We start from the raw sequence: 13036 nt of genomic DNA on the forward strand, positions 1-13036 counted from the left end.
GTCTTCTTTTCAATCAAGTTTAAGAGGGCCTCCTTGTACCGAGTGAAGTTCCTTGAGGCATCACTATCAATCAACCAATGATCTAATGTATTCGGAGGAGAAGGAGTGGTGAGTGTAGAAATAAGATAAAATTCTTTTTGTTTTTTTATAACATTAAATTCTTCATACCTAGAGTTTCTCAACTTCTTAGGAGGATGGCCATTTCCATATCGAGCAATGGGAGCATTCCTCTTTCCTTTGTTGTTGAACCAGGAGTTCCTTTAATTGCCTTCGTAGTTGTTATTATTGCTATCATCTCTTGGAGTATCCTTATTGTGAGGACACTCTCTAGCAAAGTGGCCAAACCTGTTGCAATTGAAGCATCTCCTTTTTCTTCCTTCTTTGAATCTTGGCTTGAACCCTTGACCTTGTCTTCCTGGACCAAAATTGTTCTTCGTTCTAGCATGAGCAGAGAAGGGTGTAGGATCATTTCCATTTGAGGGTTTGTATCTTTCCATCATCCTAATTTCTTCTTCAGTCAATCTAGACAATAATTCATAAAATCCTGAAATCTTGTCATTGCTGAAGATGCTAGTATTGAACCTATCTCATTCTCTTGTAAGGAGTCCAAGAGAAATAAGAGTGAGCTCTCCGTGTCACCAACCACTTCTCCAATAGATTGGAGATCATTCTTGATTTTGGTAATCCTCATGAAGTAGGATTGAATGGATTCTCCCCTATCCATCTTGATGTTTTTCAAATTGTTTTTGAGAAAGAGAACTTGATTTTCATTATTTACTTTGAACATCCCAATCATCTTGTCATACATCTCCTTAGATGTTTCCAAATCAAAAATATAGGCAACCAAAGGATTGTTGATAAAATCAACAATAATTTCTTAGCTTTAACCTCACCTTTCTTGCACATTGTTTTTCCAGTAGTGGGTGAACCTGAAGGAGGCTCCTCCACTCTTCCTTTTACATACTCCATACCATCATTTTGTTCCAAAGTCAAATCCAGAGACATCTTCCATGCTTGATAGTTGCATTTGTCCTTAAGCTTGTCCTCAGATTTGAAGTAATATATAGTTGTCATTGAGACTAGTTACAAGCTCTTGTGCAACAACTTCCCTTAGTGATTCCTTTTCCTCACTCTTTCTTGGGATTTGTCTTCACCTAAGCTATGATACCTTGTGAACTTTAGATAAAAATGGTATGTTATATGCTTAGCACAATTTACTTCAATGTTCCTTTATCGACCCAATGACAATTCCAATTGTTTTCAGTAGCAATCACATTAACTTAGTCACATTCACAACAAATGCAGATAGAAAATAAAAACATACGCATAAGACAAGCCAAGACAAGAGGAGACCAAATTTGGTGGATGCTAGGGAAAACCCTTTGATCAAATTTATTATTGTTATTCAATAGTTCAACAGAGAGAGAGTACAAATATCAAATTCACTTGCCCAATACACATTCAAAGCAGCCCTGTAAAATTCTGCAGTCAATTTCAGGCCTAATTAGAAAGTTGTTAAAATTGGCATCTAGGGCCAAACTCCATGTGGGTCATCTTATTTATGGCAGCTGATATTTTTCTTGGATCCCTCTCATCGAGAGGTGTAGGATTGGTTTAAAGATCATCCGATTCTGATAAGTATTTATGAAAATATGAATTGATTTTGATTATGGACAAATTGTCAAGTCAGATAACAACTTATGTAGGCTTAGAAGCCCAACAATCATGTCTATTCAACCTCTACACTTTAGTATAAATAGAAGAGGACTTGAAGTCATTTGTCACACAGAATCACTCTTGTGATCTCACTTAATCCTATTTTGCGTTTGATGAAGATGAGAGCTAGAGGGAGCGCCCTAGGGTATACACTGCCCTAGATAACATGCCCTAGATCTAAATGCAGTCATGGGAGAATAAGCTCTACATTGCTCAAAAAGCTGGAAAATCTGGAAAAGCTGGAAAAGCTAGAACTACAGGAAAAGTAGGAAAAGCTGGAACTGCCGGAAAAGCCGGAACTGTCGGAAAAGCTGAAAAAGCCAAAAAGTCGGGAAATCCAAAACTACCGAAAATGCCGAACTACCTGAAAAGCTGAAACTGTTGGAATTGCCAGAAAAGCCGAAACTCTTGGAACTTCCAGAAAAGCCGGAAAATCCAGAAAATCCAGAATTGCCGGAAAAGCCAAAAATGCCAGAAAAGCCTAAAAAGCTAGAAAAGCCGGAAAAGCCGGAACTGCCAGAAAAGCCGGAAAAGTCGGAACTGCCAAAAAAGCTAAAAAATCCAGAAAAGCCAGAACTACTGAAAAAGCCAGAAAAGCCGGAAAAGATGGAACTATCGGAAAAGCCAAAACTGCTGGAAAAGCTGGAAAAACCGGAACTGCTGGAAAAGCTAGAACTACCTGAAGCTGAAACTACCGGAAAAGCCGGAACTACCAAAAGGACGAAACTATTGGAAAAGTTGGAACTACCGGAAAAGCCGGAACTGCCGAAAAAGCCAGAACTACCTGAAAAGCCAGAACTGCCAGAACTGCTGGGAACTGCCAGACCAGCTCGAGCATCTATCTCCGAAGGAGGGCAGCATGCAAGGGATAGCTTACTAACATTGGGACAGTTGTATGGTACTTAGCAGCAAATACACCAAACATGCAATGTTATAGCTAGCATGCAAGGGACAGCTAGCATGCAACAACAAGCATGCTAAGGACAACAAGCAAGCAAGGTATAGCCAACACATAGGTCAGGATGGCAACATGGTGCAGTAATGGCACATAATGCAGTGCAGTGATGGGTACAGTCATGATTAATGAAGCGTGATGAGATGTAGCATAGTGATGATGGGTGCAACATGGTGCAACGTGGTGAGGTGCAGCATGATGATGAAATGCAGCACAATGATAGGTGAAGGAGTCACCTTGGAGAATTAGTTGAAGCAACATGTCTTCAACTGATCTCATGTATCATCTTCTTAGAGATGATCTATGCTATTTTCTAGATAAGTCAAAGTGTTGACTTCTATTGTAAACGTGCTCTCTCTCTGCTGAACTATTGAAGAACATATAAGAAGAATTGATCAAGGGTTTCCCCATATTGGGGTTTGTCCCTAGCTAGTGCCACATCTTGTGTCCTCTTGTCTTGGCTTGTCTTCTGCAATTTATATTTATGTTTTATCTGCAGTTTACTTTAATGCTGATGTGATTGCTAATCTGGAAAAGATATTGAGCTAACTGTGAAAATTGAAATAAATTTCTTTAGCATAGAACATAACTAAAATTAACACAGTTTCAGAGTTGAGGTGAAGACAATGCCCAAGCAAGAGTGAAAGAGAAATCACCGAAGACAGTTGGGAAAGGACAAAAGGATCAGTGGATTCCTCGTCCCTCTTCAAATTCATCGAGGGTGATGTCGAAGCAGAGAATATTATCAGAATTACACAATGGAAGTTTCTGATCGCCTACCTAAAGATCACTTCATTGGGAAGTTCAGATCTAAGGGTGGAAGGAAAGGCAGATGCCTTGGTTGCAATAAGTTCGGCCACTATGTGAAGGAGTTTCTGAATGGCCGAGACACATCTCCTGATGAAGATAACAATCATTCCAAGGACATCTTCAATGATCAAAGGAATGACAGGTAATACAAGTCATCAAGGAAATGGTCAACTCTTCAAAGAAAGCAAGGAACCCCAGTGCTTCAAGACACTTCATCAGATAGATGGGTGCACTCTCTAATTTGGTAGAGATTGAAACAATCGTGGGATTATACTTGGAGCCGATGCCACCTATCTCGGAAAGGGTGTAGGGAATGTTATCCCTCAATTGAATGAGGGTAACTCAATTCATTTACAAAATCTCTTTTATGTACCTGATCGCAAGAAGAACCTGGTGTCCATTTCATTAATGGAAGTCAAAGGTTTCAGGGTGGCACTCATCGATTGAAAGGTACGTGTTTGAAAATAGAATTTTCAAAGATGTTTTTGAGTTCAAGGTTGTATCAAGTTGCAGGAAGTCCACTGGGGACCATGTCCATTGACACATAGCAGCAAAGGTCTGTGAGTCAGATGGTGATAGGGATGCCTGAATTCAAAAGGAGCATGAAAGTACATGTCTGAGATGTACCAAAGCAAAATCTTAGAAGGGGACCATTCCCCTCATGTAGCAGGTCCATAGGCTTGGAACCACCCGAGGAGTTTGAGATTCATGATCAGGAATCTCATGTATACAGGTGGAAGAAAGCCCTCTATGGCTTGAAGCAAAACTCCCCAGGCATAGTATGAGAGGATTGATAGCTGTCAAATGAAGATGAGATTCACTAGGAGTGAAACCGATCCAAACCATTACCCGAAGGTTGTTGATGATAGACCTCTCTTACGGCACCTTATGAGGATGACCTATTTCTGACAGGTGCAGACCCTTTCATTTGCAGAAGTAAGAGGGAGTTGGATTCTGAATGTGGAATGATAAACTGAAAGCCTGTGACTACCTCGAGGATATTAACTTTCAGAAGTTATATGGTAGTGATGTTGGACCAGATTTGGGAAATGCCTCTGAGTTTCATAAACTCATTCGCGTTGATGTTCTTGGTGAACTTCTGTCCGGACATATGTTTTGCAGTTAGCATGGTGAGCTCATATTTGGTTGAGGCTCACTGGATTGGCGCCAAGAATCTCTGATAGATTGAGATACACTTCTGAAACTTACTGGAGAAACATACGACCACAAGGCGACTCACCCTCCCCTGGTGGTGCGCTATGAAACAAGATGATTCGTTTTCCTGTGGGCCAGGATGATTCGTTCTCCATGGCGACTGTGGAATAGGATGATTCGTTCTCCTGTGGGCCAGGATGATTCGTTCTTCGTGGCGACTATGGAACAAGATGATTCGTTCTCTTGTGGGCCAGGATGATTCGTTCTCTGTGGCATTAACTGACAGGATGATTTTTTCTCGTGTGGATAGGATGATTCATTCTCCTGTCAAGGCATCCTACCCATGCAGTCTCAGACTCATGGGAAGCACCTCTCATCTGATCAATGTGTAGGGAAATGAGGATAGGGACCATAGTAATTCTATCGACGAATGCATCGTTGTATCTACCGTACTCCCTATGCTAGGATGACCTCCATTGATCTGGGATCAATGAAACTAATCTGGGATCAATATGAGTGGTTTGAGACACTCTCTTGTGATATTGATCTAGGATCAATGAAACTGATCTGGGATCAGTATGAGTGGTTTGAGACACTCTCTTTTGATATTGATCTAGGATCAATGAAACTGATCTGGGATCAGTATGAGTGGTTTGAGACACTCTCTTGTGATATTGATTTGGGATCAATGAAACTGATTTGGGATCAGTATGAGTGGTTTGAGACACTCTCTTGTGATATTGATCTGGGAGCAGTGAAACTGATCTGGGATCAGTATGAGTGGTTTGAGACACTCTCTTGTGATATTGATCTAGGATCAATAAAACTAACTTCAGGTCAGTAAGAGTGATGTGATGCACTCTCTTCAAACGAAACTGACTTCAGGTCAGTAGAGAATGGTATGAGACATTCTCGATCAATTCTTCTTCTTCATGGTTCGGCAGAGGAGAGAAGATCAGAGCAAAGCAGAGCAGTACAGGGCACTGATGGCAGAGATAGTACAGTTGGACATATGGATCAGCTGATGGAGTTCTCCCTAGTTGAGAGGGAGTGTTAAAATTGGCAACTAGGGCCAAACTCCATGTGGGTCATCTTATTTATGGCGGCTGATATTTTTCTTGGATCCCTCTCATCGAGAGGTGTAGGATTGATCTAAAGATCATCCGATTCCGATAAGTATTTATGAAGATATAAATTTATTTTTATTATGGACAAATTGTCAAGTCGGCCAGCAAATTATGTAGGCTTAGAAGCCCAACAATCATGTCTATTCAACCTCTACATTTTAGTATAAATAGAAGAGGGCTTGAAGTCATTTGTCACACACACTCACTCTTGTGATCTCACTTCATCCTATTTTGGGTTTGATGAAGATGAGAGCTAGAGGGAGTGCCCTAGGGTATACGCTGCACTAGATAACATGCCCTAGATCTAAATGAAGTCATGGGAGAATAATCTCTATGTTGCTAAAAAATCTGGAAAAGTCGGAACTGCCTGAAAAGCGGGAAAAGCTAGAATTGCCAGAAAAGCCGGAACTGCCAGAAATGTCGGAACTGCTGGAAAAGCCAAAAAAGCTGGAAAAGCCAGGAAATTCAGAACTGCTGAAAAAGCCAGAACTACTTGAAATGCCGGAATTGCCGGAAAGCCGGAACTGCCAAAACTGTTGGAAAAGCCAGAACTGCCAGAAATGCCGAAAAAGCCGGAACTACTGGAAATTCTAGAGAAGCCAGAACTACCGAAAAAGTCGGAAGAGCTGGAACTGCCAAAAAAGTCGGAACTACCAGAAAAGCTGAAACTCCTAGAACTGCCGGAAAAGCCAGAAAAGTCGAAATTGTAGGAAAAGCCGGAACTGCCGAAAAAGCCGAAACAGCCGGAACTGCCAGAAAAGCCAAAATTACTGGAAGCTGTAACTACCGAAAAAGCTAGAACTACCACAAAGACGAAACTATTGGAAAAGCCAGAACTGCTGGAAAAGCCGAAAAAGCCGGAATTGCCAAAAAAGCCAGAACTACCTGAAAAGCCAGAACTGCCAGAACTGCCGAGAACTGCTAGAATAGCTGGAGCATCTGTCTCCGAAGGAGGGTAGCATGCAAGGGATAGCTTACTAACATTGGGACAGTTGTATGGTACTTAGCAACAAATACACCAAGCATGCAATGTTACAGCTAGCATGCAAGGGACAACTAGCATGCAACAACAAGCATGCTAAGGACAACAAGCAAGCAAGGCACAGCTAACACATAGGTCAGGATGGCAACATGGTGCAGTAATGGCACATAATGCAGTACAGTGATGGGGACAGTCATGATTAATGAAGCATGATGAGATGCAGTATAGTGATGATGGGTCCAGGATGGTGCAACGCGGTGAGGTGCAGCATGATGACAAAATGCAGCACAACGATAGGTGAAGGAGTCACCTTGGAGAATTAGTTGACGCAGCATGTCCTCAACTGATCTCATGTATCATCTTCTTAGAGATGATCTAAGCTATTATCTAGATAAGTCAAAGTGTTGAATTCTATTGTAAACGTGCTATCTCGCTCTCTCTCTCTCTGCCGAACTATTGAAGAACATATAAGAAGAATTGATCAAGGGTTTCCCCACATTGGGGTTTGTCCCTGGCTAGCGCCACATCTTGTGTCCTCTTGTGTTCGCTTGTCTTCTGAAATTTATATTTATGTTCTATCTGCAGTTTACTTTAATGCTGATGTGATTGCTAATCTGGAAAAGGTATTGAGCTAACTATGAAAATTGAAATAAATTTCTTTAGCATAGAACATACCTAAAATTAACAAAAGTCAACGCAGGTCAAAACAACAGAAAAAATTCACCAAAGTAGCTTAGTCTTCCTTGGTCAAACATGGCCTGAAGAGTTGGTCAAACGCTGCTCAAAACAGTTTGGTCAAACCCAGTCAAAGGAGAGAAAATTTGCTATGATTTTCTATGGTCAAAATAGAAGTCAACCTACAGTCAACACTGGTCAAACAGTCCCAAACACCTCAATCTATGTGCCAATAGATGTTGCCCCAAGAGAGTGAAATTGTGCACCAGAAAATGTAGTCAAACCTGGTCAATGAAGCCTTGGTCAACGTTGGTCATTGTTTTCCACGAACTCTGAAATTCGGCTTGCAATCTGACTGAGAAATTTGTCCTTTCATCCACACGTGTGTGAGAGAGGGAGAATTATGTATTTCGATGCATAACTAGAATTATGTATTAGGAGGAAAGCATGCCCATAGAGATATTCAGTATCTAGGCTATTCTTTGGGATAGTTAAGAAGCATCAATTGTACAAAGTTTGTCAACGATGGTCAGAGGCGTTTATGTTTTAAATGGAGGTCAAGTGACAACTCGAAGATGTGGTGGTGAAGAAAGAATAATGCTTGTGAGATTCCAGAGTGGATGTGAGTGTTGACGATGACCAATCATACAAATATCATATTGTTGTTGTAATATATGTTTTCAATGTTTTCCATGTAAGCATTAAATTAGGGTGCTGGAAGTAATACTTCCATGTCATGTGTAGTTGTCATTGTGAGTCCCTAGGCATCGGTATAGAATCTATTGATTCCTACATAATGAATTGGGGTTATGATCAAGATATATTGAAGTCAATGTCTTATGTCCTATATATATATGTAACTGTTGTAATGAATAATATTACAATATGTAATTTGTATTGTGTAAAATCATTCTCTGCTCATCACTCAATACTTCTATCAACATAAATACTTTTCCTTCATAAAATGACCACATGTAACATATTTAAAAAAAAAAATAATCAATATGAAAATGAAAAAAATTATATATATAACTGAAACAATTTCAAAATCATACTTTTAGTTATACATGTGAAACAAGTAAAAGATACATAGCAACTCAATAATCTAACCTCGTGTAAGAGGATTACCTGAGTACTTTTTAGTGCCATCCTCTGAAGTGACCGACATGTCAATCTCTTTAGACGATAAATACTCCCGCATTATTAAATCACAAAAGGAATCTTGCTGTTCTTTATTTTTTCTGTTAGTTGCAAATAAAACCAACCTAATTTAGTATACACATCAATATGAAGATAATAATAAAACTAATCCTTTAACATGTATAAATATAAAAAAATTATATATAAACATACATATTATGTACTTCAAAGTACAATATCAACTAAATTATCAAATCACGCAAAATATGTGGGTACAAATAGCTATAAACTTTTACAAATTTCTTTAGTATTTTTTTAAATTATATTTTTCTTCAAATTTATATATTTATATCTATTATAAAATAAATTATATTCAATGTCTAAAGTTAATTTCAATGCATATATAACAATGAAAACTAAAAACTAATTCAAATAAATACAATAAAATTACTAAAAAATGTATAACATTGTAATATTCAAATTCTAGAACTTATATTAATATAAATTTTAATTAATTTTATCCATAATAATATTTAATTTTTTGGTTTGGTGTAAAGCTTTTGCGTTCCTTAAATAATAGTATTATATTTTATTGTTCATAAGTTTGTTTAAGTTTTCCATAGGGAAGACGAGACTTTATATAAAACTTCACTTGCTTCAAAATTGCAAAATATATGGTACTTGCCACGACTTCCGAAAGTAATAATGCTTAGACTATTTCGTGGCCTTTTTGGACCTTTTATGGATAGAAATTTACATGAGTGAAATATGAAAGATCTGAAGGAAGATTCGAGTGGAGATGGACCTTGAGGATGTTGATGTTTGGATGAGAAAGTCGTCATGATGAGGTAAGTCAATTTTAATTATTATTGCATATCTGGTTAACATACTATCTTGCTACCTTGGAGGATGTTGTAGGTATACATGGTAATAGTTGAGGCATGTTCAATTTTGTTAAAGGAACATATGAAGTATGTTGAGGGAATTTCAATAATACCTGGCAAACAGGAAGTCATGATATGCTCATCTTGGTATTGAAAGATAGTAGTGCAAGAAGATAACCTAAAGGTCAAAGGGAATATCACTATTATGGAGAATCTTGAAGCTTGGGAAGGCTCAATACAATGCCTTCATTTATGATGACAAATATGGAAGTGATGAGCAACAAGAATGACTTGGAACCTTTCACAAGATTGAAGAATGGATATGGCTCCATATGATGACATGAAAATGAAAGAGGGATCCATGCAACTATAGAGAACAAGTAGCTTGTACTCTTACAAAGAAAAGCTATAAGGATTGTGGTGTTGACTTCTTAAATAAAAGGAAAGTATGGAACTCCTCTAGTTTTGAGAGGGAGTAAAAGGAGTCTCCCTGAATATGAGCAAGGTTCTATTCTCAAGTTAAAAGGAGAATAGGGATATCCTCTGTTATTTAGATGGAGGGATGTTTGACATCACATGTGCATTCTCTTCTTGGGGGATGGAGAGAGAATGGTAGGGGATTGGATAAACATTTTTGGTTTCCTTGAGGATGGAGCATCCAAGAAAGGAAAGGGATCGACACTCTTTGAGGATGGGATAGGTATCGAAGATAAGAGTGGTAGAAGAGTAATGATATTCTTCGAGGACTCAGGATTAGATATCCAAGATAAGAATAGTCGTAAAAGGACATACCTTGTTAACATCCGGATGGGGTGTGTCCCTTGAAGAGGTAGTGCAGTATCACACATGAATGAAATAAGATATTTTTTAGTTAGGCCTCAAAGATAGTTTTGGTCATAATCATGACGCTTATAGTATGGCTTATCAATTGAAACTTTTTTATGAGAACTCTTCCATTTGAGAATGATGTTGTACTAGGTTTACGATTATTAATACCTCCCTAATTAAGAGGGAGCATTGAAAATGTAACTAGTTTCAGTCTTCATAATTGTTCTTGTACTTATCTCAATACATATTCCATGTAACAAACAAAAGAATAAAATGAAAAGATAGTATTTCAAAGTATGTGTTTCATACTCGTTATTGATGGTCTTCAAGGTAAAAGCATGTTCTTCATGCTTCTAGGGTTTTTGGGTCTTATGATGTATTTTCATGAATCAATGGAGTCAACATCATGTTTATAAGACCCTTTTGGGAAAAATGTAATTGGAAAAAGAATTTATTTTTTGTCTAGAAAGTCATGGAAACTCCAATAGTACAGCTTGGCCATATTAGTTACAAGTCAGCCTAAAGGAGGGAATTTGACTCCTTGGAAAGGTTACATAAAGAAGCAATTCAACCTCATTTAGCATTCACTCACCAAGAAGTTTGATCTCAAGAAGAAAGTTTGATTTGTAGTTGGGAAGAAAGGGAACAATAAGTGAAGGCATAAAAAAAGAAAAGAAGGACGAAAAACTTTTTTTTGGGTTTAATCTCTCTCCCACATGTGAATGGTTAGGGTTTATGAAACTTCCAAGAAGGGCCAAAATTGCATGATTGTGTTTCAGATGGACGAAGTCCAATATCTTATTGTTGGGAGACGAAATACTCTATATTGACCTCATTGACCTTGGGAGGAGATATATTTCTCTAGGAAGGTATCAACAGGAAGTTTATCTATGCTTTCTACAACAATAACAGGGGTCGAAATTGCAGGTCAACTTGGAGTATTTAATCTAGCAGGTCGAAACTGTAGGTTGAAGTTGGTTGGTGCAGAACCAGGTAAGGACATGTTGGAAGGGTTAAATTCATACTTGGAGAAGGAATTGGTCTATGATTGGGTCTTTTTTGTCTCATTGGAAGAATATTCGATAAGAAGAGAAGAGTTTACCTGGTTTTCCCCTTGGAGGGGTTTTCCTTAGCCGAAATACTAATTTCCATGTCCTCTATTGTTACTGTTTTGTTCTTGATATTTGTTTGATGAAAATATCTAACTAAAGAACATACAAATATTAACTAAGCTCAAAATAAAATATTAAGGTTAAGGAAAATTGATATAATATGCTGCCACTCCAAAGATGACTAGTATAAGAGCATGCATTAAATAAATGTTCCACATTTTTAGACTTAAGGACACAAAAGTAGCATCTAGAGGGAGCCATATATTTTCAATTTTGTATGTTATCAAGTTAACACTTTTCTTATATGAGGAGCCATAGGAATATCAATACTTTTGGCCATAATTTCCTTTTCTAGATGTTGCTCCAAATAGACACTTTTGGAATTTCTTTGAAGTTTTCTTCCAAATTATAGGATTCTTGAATGGAGGAGGTTTTTATTTACACATCCCCATAAAACATTATCTACCTAGGTGGAGGTTGGGATTATCCCTTCTTAGAGGTTATGCCAAACAATTATCCATACTTCCTCACTATGTATATCATGACATTCCTCTCATCTTAGCCATTGATGCCAAGGAGAGAAGGATTTTTAGTTTTCCTAATAATACTTATGTTTGTGCAATCCCCGAGTGAACATATTATCTTGAAGAATTATTATGTTATTATGATCTTGGATCTTAGGTAGTTGTTGCCATGATTCCTCCTAGAACATGGTGATTTGACCACCTCAAATTTCTAGGAAACAATGGTGTTGGATTATTTGCATCCACTTTGTTGCTAAGTTTCAAATATATTTTCTTTCCTAATTAAAGGTCATTCTGGTGATCTATTATATTGGGGAATATCTTGCATATTTTCTAAGCCATATATGTTTCCATGATATTGGCTTCCTTGTAGCCATCTCAACTAGATCTTAGATCCTAAAATTGTGGCCATGGTTGACAAGTATCATAAACCAAACCCTCCCTTAATATTAATTCTATGAAATTTATCTAAAGACACCAGGGTCTGCATTTTTTCTATATTGTTTGTAACCCAAGGGAAGGAATCTCACTGGTTATGAATGAAGATGGAAATGGTGAAAGGCACCATAAGTATAGAGTATCAGTATAATGGAAGTGATTCAAAAATAATTGAGAAAAAATATTCTTCTCATAAAGTTAAGAGAACATAAATCCCAACAAGCTATCTTGTTATTAATTTTTCTAATGAGATCTTCCCATAAATTGTGCTTGAGGGAAATATCTACCAGTGGAGCTCCCAAGTTTTTTAAAAGTAGCTTGCCAATCTAGAAACCAATAATCCTTTCTATATGGTTCAACATAGCCATTTGCATGTTAAAGAAAAAAATAAGGTTTTCCTTAATGAATTGTTGGAACTCCCACGCACATGGTGTCATCTAAAAATTCTTGATGTGACAATCGAAGTTCTTCTCCAAAGACATGCAAGCCTTTTATCTTTTTTTTTTATAAAATTATTTTTCTAATAACTCTACCTACTGCATCCACATATAATATAAAGAGTAATGAGAAGAGAATATGTCCCTTTCAAATTCCTCGAAAAGTAATGAAGGGATCAATGGGAAATCCAATGAGTAGGATAGAAAAGAAAGCATAGGAAATAATATCTTTGATCAAATTCATCCATTCATG

The sequence above is a fragment of the Pinus tabuliformis genome, chromosome 9 (assembly GCF_031772625.1).
Source record: "Pinus tabuliformis cultivar Carrire ecotype Pingquan chromosome 9, CPIR1, whole genome shotgun sequence".
Classification (NCBI taxonomy): domain Eukaryota; kingdom Viridiplantae; phylum Streptophyta; class Pinopsida; order Pinales; family Pinaceae; genus Pinus; species Pinus tabuliformis.